Genomic DNA, 10,000 nt, shown 5'->3' on the forward strand with positions numbered 1-10,000 from the left:
ATGCAGTACACCATATCGACGTGAAATTGGCAGGTGCACTTACTGGATGAGTCGAAGTGTAAAAAGCGACCCATCCAGATACAACAATGCAAAAGCCTACAACACCTGGTATTCCCAGGCAGTCTCCCATCCAAGTACTAACCAGGCTCGAACATGCTTAGCTTCCGAGATCAGACGAGATCGGGCGCATTCAGGGTGATATGGTCGTAGGCCGTGCTTGCAGAGACCTGTCGAACACTCATATGTATAAAACAATCAACATTCAACTATACTCCTGGAGGTCATCGCTCGTGAAAACGTTTATTCTGAGCTCCTGGTTTAGCCCCGAAAGAGTGGCATCAAACAGTATTTTACAAAAAATATTGATCCCAATGCAGTACACCATATCGACGTGAAATTGGCAGGTGCACTAACTGGATGAGTCGAAGTGTAAAAAGCGACCCATCCAGATACAACAATGCAAAAGCCTACAACACCTGGTATTCCCAGGCAGTCTCCCATCCAAGTACTAACCAGGCTCGACCATGCTTAGCTTCCGAGATCAGACGAGATCGGGCGCTTTCAGGGTGAGATGGTCGTAGGCCATGCTTGGAAAGACCTGTCGCACATTCAGATGTATTAAACAATCAACATTCAACTATAATTCTGGAGGTCATCGCTCAAAAAACCTTTATACTGGTAGAAACGAAGTTGTAAACTGAGTGTACCAGCCTGCAATAGATTAATGTGTCCGTCCGTCCGTCCCCTTTCAATACTTTAACGAAGTGAAATCTCGTGCTGTTGGGTGTATAAAATCAGTAAAAGACAGCGCAGAGACTTGTCCTACCAGCCCACTCTGCAGGGACCTGTTTCTGAGCTCCTGGTTGAGCCCCGAAAGAGTGGCATCAAACATTATATTTCAAAAAATATTGATCCCAATGCAGTCCACCATATCGACGTGAAATTGGCAGGTGCATTTACTGGATGAGTCAAAGTGTAAAAAGCGACCCATCCAGATACAACAATGCAAAAGCCTACAACACCTGGTATTCACAGGCAGTCTCCCATCCAAGTACTAACCAGGCTCGAACATGCTTAGCTTCCGAGATCAGACGAGATCGGGCGCATTCAGGGTGATATGGTCGTAGGCCGTGCTTGCAGAGACCTGTCGAACACTCATATGTATAAAACAATCAACATTCAACTATACTCCTGGAGGTCATCGCTCGTGAAAACGTTTATTCTGAGCTCCAGGTTTAGCCCCGAAAGAGTGGCATCAAACAGTATTTTACAAAAAATATTGATCCCAATGCAGTACACCATATCGACGTGAAATTGGCAGGTGCACTAACTGGATGAGTCGAAGTGTAAAAAGCGACCCATCCAGATACAACAATGCAAAAGCCTACAACACCTGGTATTCCCAGGCAGTCTCCCATCCAAGTACTAACCAGGCTCGACCATGCTTAGCTTCCGCGATCAGACGAGATCGGGCGCATTCAGGGTGAGATGGTCGTAGGCCATGCTTGGAAAGACCTGTCGCACATTCAGATGTATTAAACAATCAACATTCAACTATACTTCAGGAGGTCATCGCTCAAAAAACCTTTATACTTGTAGAAACGAAGTTGTAAACTGAGTGTACCAGACTGCAATAGATTAATGTGTCCGTCCGTCCGTCCGTCCCTTTTCAATACTTTAACGAAGTGAAATCTCGTGCTGTTGGGTGTATAAAATAAGTAATAGACAGCGCAGAGACTTGTCCTACCAGCCCACTCTGCAGGGACCTGTTTCTGAGCTCCTGGTTGAGCCCCGAAAGAGTGGCATCAAACATTATATTACAAAAAATATTGATCCCAATGCAGTACACCATATCGACATGAAATTGGCAGGTGCACTCACTGGATGAGTCTAAGTGTAAAAAGCGACCCATCCAGATACAACAATGCAAAAGCCTACAACACCTGGTATTCCCAGGCAGTCTCCCATCCAAGTACTAACCAGGCTCGACCATGCTTAGCTTCCGAGATCAGACGAGATCGGGCGCATTCAGCGTGATATGGTCGTAGGCCGTGCTTGCAGAGACCTGTCGAACACTCATATGTATAAAACAATCAACCTTCAACTATACTCCTGGAGGTCATCGCTCGTGAAATCGTTTATTCTGAGCTCCTGGTTTAGCCCCGAAAGAGTGGCATCAAACAGTATTTTACAAAAAATATTGATCCCAATGCAGTACACCATATCGACGTGAAATTGGCAGGTGCACTAACTGGATGAGTCGAAGTGTAAAAAGCGACCCATCCAGATACAACAATGCAAAAGCGTATAACACCTGGTATTCCCAGGCAGTCTCCCATCCAAGTACTAACCAGGCTCGACCATGCTTAGCTTCCGAGATCAGACGAGATCGGGAGCATTCAGGGTGAGATGGTCGTAGGCCATGCTTGGAAAGACCTGTCGCACATTCAGATGTATTAAACAATCAACATTCAACTATAATTCTGGAGGTCATCGCTCAAAAAACCTTTATACTGGTAGAAACGAAGTTGTAAACTGAGTGTACCAGCCTGCAATAGATTAATGTGTCCGTCCGTCCGTCCCCTTTCAATACTTTAACGAAGTGAAATCTCGTGCTGTTGGGTGTATAAAATCAGTAAAAGACAGCGCAGAGACTTGTCCTACCAGCCCACTCTGCACGGACCTGTTTCTGAGCTCCTGGTTGAGCCCCGAAAGAGTGGCATCAAACATTATATTACAAAAATTATTGATCACAATGCAGTGCACCATATCGACGTGAAATTGGCAGGTGCACTCACTGGATGAGTCGAAGTGTAAAAAGCGACCCATCCAGATACAACAATGCAAAAGCCTACAACACCTGGTGTTCCCAGGCAGTCTCCCATCCAAGTACTAACCATGCTCGAACATGCTTAGCTTCCGAGATCGGACGAGATCGGGCGCATTCAGGGTGATATGGTCGTAGGCCGTGCTTGCAGAGACTTGTCGAACACTCATATGTATAAACCAATCAACATTCAACTATACTCCTGGAGGTCATCGCTCGTGAAAACGTTTATTCTGAGCTCCAGGTTTAGCCCCGAAAGAGTGGCATCAAACAGTATTTTACAAAAAATATTGATCCCAATGCAGTACACCATATCGACGTGAAATTGTCAGGTGCACTAACTGGATGAGTCGAAGTGTAAAAAGCGACCCATCCAGATACAACAATGCAAAAGCCTACAACACCTGCTATTCCCAGGCAGTCTCCCATCCAAGTACTAACCAGGCTCGACGCTGCTTAGCTTCAGAGATCAGACGAGTTCGGGCGCATTCAGGGTGAGATGGTCGTAGGCCATGTTTGGAAAGACCTGTCGCACATTCAGATGTATTAAACAATCAACATTCAACTATACTTCTGGAGGTCATCGCTCAAAAAACATTTATACTGGTAGAAACGAAGTTGTAAACTGAGTATACCAGCCTGCAATAGATTAATGTGTCCGTCCGTCCGTCCCCTTTCAATACTTTAACGAAGTGAAATCTCGTGCTGTTGGGTGTATAAAATCAGTAAAAGACAGCGCAGAGACTTGTCCTACCAGCCCACTCTGCAGGGACCTGTTTCTGAGCTCCTGGTTGAGCCCCGAAAGAGTGGCATCAAACATTATATTACAAAAATTATTGATCACAATGCAGTGCACCATATCGACGTGAAATTGGCAGGTGCACTCACTGGATGAGTCGAAGTGTAAAAAGCGACCCATCCAGATACAACAATGCAAAAGCCTACAACACCTGGTATTCCCAGGCAGTCTCCCATCCAAGTACTAACCAGGGTCGAACATGCTTAGCTTCCGAGATCAGACGAGATCGGGCGCATTCAGGGTGATATGGTCGTAGGCCGTGCTTGCAGAGACCTGTCAAACACTCATATGTATAAAACAATCACCATTCAACTATACTCCTGGAGGTCATCGCTCGTGAAAACGTTTATTCTGAGCTCCAGGTTTAGCCCCGAAAGAGTGGCATCAAACAGTATTTTACAAAAAAATATTGATCGCAATGCAGTACACCATATCGACGTGAAATTGTCAGGTGCACTAACTGGATGAGTCGAAGTGTAAAAAGCGACCCATCCAGATACAACAATGCAAAAGCCTACAACACCTTGTATTCCCAGGCAGTCTCCCATCCAAGTACTAACCAGGCTCGACCATGCTTAGCTTCCGAGATCAGACGAGATCGGGCGCATTCAGGGTGAGATGGTCGTAGGCCATGCTTGGAAAGACCTGTCGCACATTCAGATGTATTAAACAATCAACATTCAACTATAATTCTGGAGGTCATCGCTCAAAAAACCTTTATACTGGTAGAAACGAAGTTGTAAACTGAGTGTACCAGCCTGCAATAGATTAATGTGTCCGTCCGTCCGTCCCCTTTCAATACTTTAACGAAGTGAAATCTCGTGCTGTTGGGTGTATAAAATCAGTAAAAGACAGCGCAGAGACTTGTCCTACCAGCCCACTCTGCACGGACCTGTTTCTGAGCTCCTGGTTGAGCCCCGAAAGAGTGGCATCAAACATTATATTACAAAAATTATTGATCACAATGCAGTGCACCATATCGACGTGAAATTGGCAGGTGCACTCACTGGATGAGTCGAAGTGTAAAAAGCGACCCATCCAGATACAACAATGCAAAAGCCTACAACACCTGGTGTTCCCAGGCAGTCTCCCATCCAAGTACTAACCATGCTCGAACATGCTTAGCTTCCGAGATCGGACGAGATCGGGCGCATTCAGGGTGATATGGTCGTAGGCCGTGCTTGCAGAGACTTGTCGAACACTCATATGTATAAACCAATCAACATTCAACTATACTCCTGGAGGTCATCGCTCGTGAAAACGTTTATTCTGAGCTCCAGGTTTAGCCCCGAAAGAGTGGCATCAAACAGTATTTTACAAAAAATATTGATCCCAATGCAGTACACCACATCGACGTGAAATTGTCAGGTGCACTAACTGGATGAGTCGAAGTGTAAAAAGCGACCCATCCAGATACAACAATGCAAAAGCCTACAACACCTGCTATTCCCAGGCAGTCTCCCATCCAAGTACTAACCAGGCTCGACGCTGCTTAGCTTCAGAGATCAGACGAGTTCGGGCGCATTCAGGGTGAGATGGTCGTAGGCCATGTTTGGAAAGACCTGTCGCACATTCAGATGTATTAAACAATCAACATTCAACTATACTTCTGGAGGTCATCGCTCAAAAAACATTTATACTGGTAGAAACGAAGTTGTAAACTGAGTATACCAGCCTGCAATAGATTAATGTGTCCGTCCGTCCGTCCCCTTTCAATACTTTAACGAAGTGAAATCTCGTGCTGTTGGGTGTATAAAATCAGTAAAAGACAGCGCAGAGACTTGTCCTACCAGCCCACTCTGCAGGGACCTGTTTCTGAGCTCCTGGTTGAGCCCCGAAAGAGTGGCATCAAACATTATATTACAAAAATTATTGATCACAATGCAGTGCACCATATCGACGTGAAATTGGCAGGTGCACTCACTGGATGAGTCGAAGTGTAAAAAGCGACCCATCCAGATACAACAATGCAAAAGCCTACAACACCTGGTATTCCCAGGCAGTCTCCCATCCAAGTACTAACCAGGGTCGAACATGCTTAGCTTCCGAGATCAGACGAGATCGGGCGCATTCAGGGTGATATGGTCGTAGGCCGTGCTTGCAGAGACCTGTCAAACACTCATATGTATAAAACAATCAACATTCAACTATACTCCTGGAGGTCATCGCTCGTGAAAACGTTTATTCTGAGCTCCAGGTTTAGCCCCGAAAGAGTGGCATCAAACAGTATTTTACAAAAAAATATTGATCGCAATGCAGTACACCATATCGACGTGAAATTGTCAGGTGCACTAACTGGATGAGTCGAAGTGTAAAAAGCGACCCATCCAGATACAACAATGCAAAAGCCTACAACACCTTGTATTCCCAGGCAGTCTCCCATCCAAGTACTAACCAGGCTCGACCATGCTTAGCTTCCGAGATCAGACGAGATCGGGCGCATTCAGGGTGAGATGGTCGTAGGCCATGCTTGGAAAGACCTGTCGCACATTCAGATGTATTAAACAATCAACATTCAACTATAATTCTGGAGGTCATCGCTCAAAAAACCTTTATACTGGTAGAAACGAAGTTGTAAACTGAGTGTACCAGCCTGCAATAGATTAATGTGTCCGTCCGTCCGTCCCCTTCCAATACTTTAACGAAGTGAAATCTCGTGCTGTTGGGTGTATAAAATCAGTAAAAGACAGCGCAGAGACTTGTCCTACCAGCCCACTCTGCACGGACCTGTTTCTGAGCTCCTGGTTGAGCCCCGAAAGAGTGGCATCAAACATTATATTACAAAAATTATTGATCACAATGCAGTGCACCATATCGACGTGAAATTGGCAGGTGCACTCACTGGATGAGTCGAAGTGTAAAAAGCGACCCATCCAGATACAACAATACAAAAGCCTACAACACCTGGTATTCCCAGGCAGTCTCCCATCCAAGTACTAACCAGGCTCGAACATGCTTAGCTTCCGAGATCAGACGCAATCGGGCGCATTCAGGGTGATATGGTCGTAGGCAGTGCTTGCAGAGACCTGTCGAACACTCATATGTATAAACCAATCAACATTCAACTATACTCCTAGAGGTCATCGCTCGTGAAAACGTTTATTCTGAGCTCCAGGTTTAGCCCCGAAAGAGTGGCATCAAACAGTATTTTACAAAAAATATTGATCCCAATGCAGTACACCATATCGACGTGAAATTGTCAGGTGCACTAACTGGATGAGTCGAAGTGTAAAAAGCGACCCATCCAGATACAACAATGCAAAAGCCTACAACACCTGGTATTCCCAGGCAGTCTCCCATCCAAGTACTAACCAGGCTCGACGCTGCTTAGCTTCAGAGATCAGACGAGTTCGGGCGCATTCAGGGTGAGATGGTCGTAGGCCATGTTTGGAAAGACCTGTCGCACATTCAGATGTATTAAACAATCAACATTCAACTATACTTCTGGAGGTCATCGCTCAAAAACATTTATACTGGTAGAAACGAAGTTGTAAACTGAGTGTACCAGCCTGCAATAGATTAATGTGTCCGTCCGTCCGTCCCCTTTCAATACTTTAACGAAGTGAAATCTCGTGCTGTTGGGTGTATAAAATCAGTAAAAGACAGCGCAGAGACTTGTCCTACCAGCCCACTCTGCAGGGACCTGTTTCTGAGCTCCTGCTTGAGCCCCGAAAGAGTGGCATCAAACATTATATTACAAAAATTATTGATCACAATGCAGTGCACCATATCGACGTGAAATTGGCAGGTGCACTCACTGGATGAGTCGAAGTGTAAAAAGCGACCCATCCAGATACAACAATGCAAAAGCCTACAACACCTGGTATTCCCAGGCAGTCTCCCATCCAAGTACTAACCAGGCTCGAACATGCTTAGCTTCCGAGATCAGACGAGATCGGGCGCATTCAGGGTGATATGGTCGTAGGCCGTGCTTGCAGAGACCTGTCGAACACTCATATGTATAAAACAATCAACATTCAACTATACTCCTGGAGGTCATCGCTCGTGAAAACGTTTATTCTGAGCTCCTGGTTTAGCCCCGAAAGAGTGGCATCAAACAGTATTTTACAAAAAATATTGATCCCAATGCAGTACACCATATCGACGTGAAATTGTCAGGTGCACTAACTGGATGAGTCGAAGTGTAAAAAGCGACCCATCCAGATACAACAATGCAAAAGCCTACAACACCTGGTATTCCCAGGCAGTCTCCCATCCAAGTACTAACCAGGCTCGACGCTGCTTAGCTTCAGAGATCAGACGAGTTCGGGCGCATTCAGGGTGAGATGGTCGTAGGCCATGTTTGGAAAGACCTGTCGCACATTCAGATGTATTAAACAATCAACATTCAACTATACTTCTGGAGGTCATCGCTCAAAAACATTTATACTGGTAGAAACGAAGTTGTAAACTGAGTGTACCAGCCTGCAATAGATTAATGTGTCCGTCCGTCCGTCCCCTTTCAATACTTTAACGAAGTGAAATCTCGTGCTGTTGGGTGTATAAAATCAGTAAAAGACAGCGCAGAGACTTGTCCTACCAGCCCACTCTGCAGGGACCTGTTTCTGAGCTCCTGGTTGAGCTCCGAAAGAGTGGCATCAAACATTATATTACAAACAATATTGATCACAATGCAGTGCACCATATCGACGTGAAATTGGCAGGTGCACTCACTGGATGAGTCGAAGTGTAAAAAGCGACCCATCCAGATACAACAATGCAAAAGCCTACAACACCTGGTATTCCCAGGCAGTCTCCCATCCAAGTACTAACCAGGCTCGAACATGCTTAGCTTCCGAGCTTAGACGAGATCGGGCGCATTCAGGGTGATATGGTCGTAGGCCGTGCTTGCAGAGACCTGTCGAACACTCATATGTATAAAACAATCAACATTCAACTATACTCCTGGAGGTCATCGCTCGTGAAAACGTTTATTCTGAGCTCCAGGTTTAGCCCCGAAAGAGTGGCATCAAACAGTATTTTACAAAAAATATTGATCCCAATGCAGTACACCATATCGACGTGAAATTGGCAGGTGCACTAACTGGATGAGTCGAAGTGTAAAAAGCGACCCATCCAGATACAACAATGCAAAAGCCTACAACACCTGGTATTCCCAGGCAGTCTCCCATCCAAGTACTAACCAGGCTCGACCATGCTTAGCTTCCGAGATCAGACGAGATCGGGCGCATTCAGGGTGATATGGTCGTAGGCCGTGCTTGCAGAGACCTGTCGAACACTCATATGTATAAAACAATCAACATTCAACTATACTCCTAGAGGTCATCGCTCGTGAAAACGTTTATTCTGAGCTCCTGGTTTAGCCCCGAAAGAGTGGCATCAAACAGTATTTTACAAAAAATATTGATCCCAATGCAGTACACCATATCGACGTGAAATTGGCAGGTGCACTAACTGGATGAGTCGAAGTGTAAAAAGCGACACATCCAGATACAACAATGCAAAAGCCTACAACACCTGGTATTCCCAGGCAGTCTCCCATCCAAGTACTAACCAGGCTCGAATCTGCTTAGCTTCCGAGATTAGACGAGATCGGGCGCATTCAGGGTGAGATGGACGTAGACCATGCTTGGAATGACCTGTCGCACATTCAGATGTATTAAACAATCAACATTCAACTATACTTCTGGAGGTCATCGCTCAAAAAACCTTTATACTGGTAGAAACGAAGTTGTAAACTGAGTGTACCAGCCTGCAATAGATTAATGTGTCCGTCCGTCCGTCCGTCCCCTTTCAATACTTTAACGAAGTGAAATCTCGTGCTGTTGGGTGTATAAAATCAGTAATAGACAGCGCAGAGACTTGTCCTACCAGCCCACTCTGCAGGGACCTGTTTCTGAGCTCCTGGTTGAGCCCCGAAAGAGTGGCATCAAACATTATATTACAAAAAATATTGATCCCAATGCAGTACACCATATCGACGTGAAATTGGCAGGTGCACTCACTGGATGAGTCGAAGTGTAAAAAGCGACCCATCCAGATACAACAATGCAAAAGCCTACAACACCTGGTATTCCCAGGCATTCTCCCATCCAAGTACTAACCAGGCTCGACCATGCTTAGCTTCCGAGATCAGACGGGATCGGGCACATTCAGGGTGAGATGGTCGTAAGCCATGCTTGGAAAGACCTGTCGCAAATTCAGATGTATAAAACAATCAACATTCAACTATACTTCTGGAGGTCATCGCTCATAAAACCTTTATTCTGAGCTCCAGGTTGAGCCCCGAAAGAGTGGCATCAAACATTATTTTTCGAGAAAATATTGATCCCAATGCAGTACACCATATCGACGTGAAATTGGCACGTGCAGTCACTGGATGAGTCGAAGTGTAAAAAGCGACCCATCCAGAT

The 10,000-nt window shown here is 45.5% G+C and overlaps 17 non-coding genes and 5 pseudogenes across 17 annotated transcripts; all 22 read right to left on the bottom strand.

Moving 5' to 3' along the window:
* Nucleotides 1–93: 93 nt before the first annotated feature.
* LOC142926594 (5S ribosomal RNA) lies at nucleotides 94–212 on the bottom strand. The gene has a single exon (XR_012943518.1). It is a non-coding gene; the product is annotated as a 5S ribosomal RNA (ribosomal RNA).
* Nucleotides 213–464: 252 nt separating this feature from the next.
* LOC142925927 (5S ribosomal RNA) lies at nucleotides 465–583 on the bottom strand. Its single transcript, XR_012942851.1, has one exon. It is a non-coding gene; the product is annotated as a 5S ribosomal RNA (ribosomal RNA).
* Nucleotides 584–1,010: 427 nt separating this feature from the next.
* LOC142927118 (5S ribosomal RNA) lies at nucleotides 1,011–1,129 on the bottom strand. Its single transcript, XR_012944043.1, has one exon. It is a non-coding gene; the product is annotated as a 5S ribosomal RNA (ribosomal RNA).
* A 252-nt stretch (nucleotides 1,130–1,381) lies between these two features.
* On the bottom strand, nucleotides 1,382–1,500 carry LOC142927503 (5S ribosomal RNA). The gene has a single exon (XR_012944427.1). It is a non-coding gene; the product is annotated as a 5S ribosomal RNA (ribosomal RNA).
* Nucleotides 1,501–1,931: 431 nt separating this feature from the next.
* On the bottom strand, nucleotides 1,932–2,050 carry LOC142926355 (5S ribosomal RNA). Its single transcript, XR_012943280.1, has one exon. It is a non-coding gene; the product is annotated as a 5S ribosomal RNA (ribosomal RNA).
* A 252-nt stretch (nucleotides 2,051–2,302) lies between these two features.
* Nucleotides 2,303–2,421, bottom strand: LOC142927940 (5S ribosomal RNA). The gene has a single exon (XR_012944864.1). It is a non-coding gene; the product is annotated as a 5S ribosomal RNA (ribosomal RNA).
* Nucleotides 2,422–2,848: 427 nt separating this feature from the next.
* LOC142927609 (5S ribosomal RNA) lies at nucleotides 2,849–2,967 on the bottom strand. Its single transcript, XR_012944533.1, has one exon. It is a non-coding gene; the product is annotated as a 5S ribosomal RNA (ribosomal RNA).
* Nucleotides 2,968–3,219: 252 nt separating this feature from the next.
* On the bottom strand, nucleotides 3,220–3,338 carry LOC142928267 (5S ribosomal RNA; annotated as a pseudogene).
* Nucleotides 3,339–3,765: 427 nt separating this feature from the next.
* LOC142927605 (5S ribosomal RNA) lies at nucleotides 3,766–3,884 on the bottom strand. Its single transcript, XR_012944529.1, has one exon. It is a non-coding gene; the product is annotated as a 5S ribosomal RNA (ribosomal RNA).
* A 253-nt stretch (nucleotides 3,885–4,137) lies between these two features.
* LOC142927564 (5S ribosomal RNA) lies at nucleotides 4,138–4,256 on the bottom strand. The gene has a single exon (XR_012944488.1). It is a non-coding gene; the product is annotated as a 5S ribosomal RNA (ribosomal RNA).
* Nucleotides 4,257–4,683: 427 nt separating this feature from the next.
* LOC142927610 (5S ribosomal RNA) lies at nucleotides 4,684–4,802 on the bottom strand. Its single transcript, XR_012944534.1, has one exon. It is a non-coding gene; the product is annotated as a 5S ribosomal RNA (ribosomal RNA).
* A 252-nt stretch (nucleotides 4,803–5,054) lies between these two features.
* LOC142928268 (5S ribosomal RNA) lies at nucleotides 5,055–5,173 on the bottom strand (annotated as a pseudogene).
* A 427-nt stretch (nucleotides 5,174–5,600) lies between these two features.
* Nucleotides 5,601–5,719, bottom strand: LOC142927607 (5S ribosomal RNA). Its single transcript, XR_012944531.1, has one exon. It is a non-coding gene; the product is annotated as a 5S ribosomal RNA (ribosomal RNA).
* A 253-nt stretch (nucleotides 5,720–5,972) lies between these two features.
* On the bottom strand, nucleotides 5,973–6,091 carry LOC142927565 (5S ribosomal RNA). Its single transcript, XR_012944489.1, has one exon. It is a non-coding gene; the product is annotated as a 5S ribosomal RNA (ribosomal RNA).
* Nucleotides 6,092–6,518: 427 nt separating this feature from the next.
* Nucleotides 6,519–6,637, bottom strand: LOC142927630 (5S ribosomal RNA). The gene has a single exon (XR_012944553.1). It is a non-coding gene; the product is annotated as a 5S ribosomal RNA (ribosomal RNA).
* Nucleotides 6,638–6,889: 252 nt separating this feature from the next.
* On the bottom strand, nucleotides 6,890–7,008 carry LOC142927953 (5S ribosomal RNA; annotated as a pseudogene).
* Nucleotides 7,009–7,434: 426 nt separating this feature from the next.
* LOC142926595 (5S ribosomal RNA) lies at nucleotides 7,435–7,553 on the bottom strand. The gene has a single exon (XR_012943519.1). It is a non-coding gene; the product is annotated as a 5S ribosomal RNA (ribosomal RNA).
* A 252-nt stretch (nucleotides 7,554–7,805) lies between these two features.
* Nucleotides 7,806–7,924, bottom strand: LOC142927954 (5S ribosomal RNA; annotated as a pseudogene).
* A 426-nt stretch (nucleotides 7,925–8,350) lies between these two features.
* On the bottom strand, nucleotides 8,351–8,469 carry LOC142927913 (5S ribosomal RNA). The gene has a single exon (XR_012944838.1). It is a non-coding gene; the product is annotated as a 5S ribosomal RNA (ribosomal RNA).
* A 252-nt stretch (nucleotides 8,470–8,721) lies between these two features.
* On the bottom strand, nucleotides 8,722–8,840 carry LOC142928751 (5S ribosomal RNA). The gene has a single exon (XR_012945061.1). It is a non-coding gene; the product is annotated as a 5S ribosomal RNA (ribosomal RNA).
* Nucleotides 8,841–9,092: 252 nt separating this feature from the next.
* On the bottom strand, nucleotides 9,093–9,211 carry LOC142928382 (5S ribosomal RNA; annotated as a pseudogene).
* A 431-nt stretch (nucleotides 9,212–9,642) lies between these two features.
* Nucleotides 9,643–9,761, bottom strand: LOC142927876 (5S ribosomal RNA). The gene has a single exon (XR_012944801.1). It is a non-coding gene; the product is annotated as a 5S ribosomal RNA (ribosomal RNA).
* Nucleotides 9,762–10,000: the final 239 nt, after the last annotated feature.

The sequence above is a fragment of the Petromyzon marinus genome, chromosome 23 (genome assembly GCF_048934315.1).
Source record: "Petromyzon marinus isolate PM22_M1 ecotype Great Lakes invasive population chromosome 23, UKy_Petmar_22M1.pri1.0, whole genome shotgun sequence".
In the NCBI taxonomy this organism is placed as follows: Eukaryota; Metazoa; Chordata; class Hyperoartia; order Petromyzontiformes; family Petromyzontidae; genus Petromyzon; species Petromyzon marinus.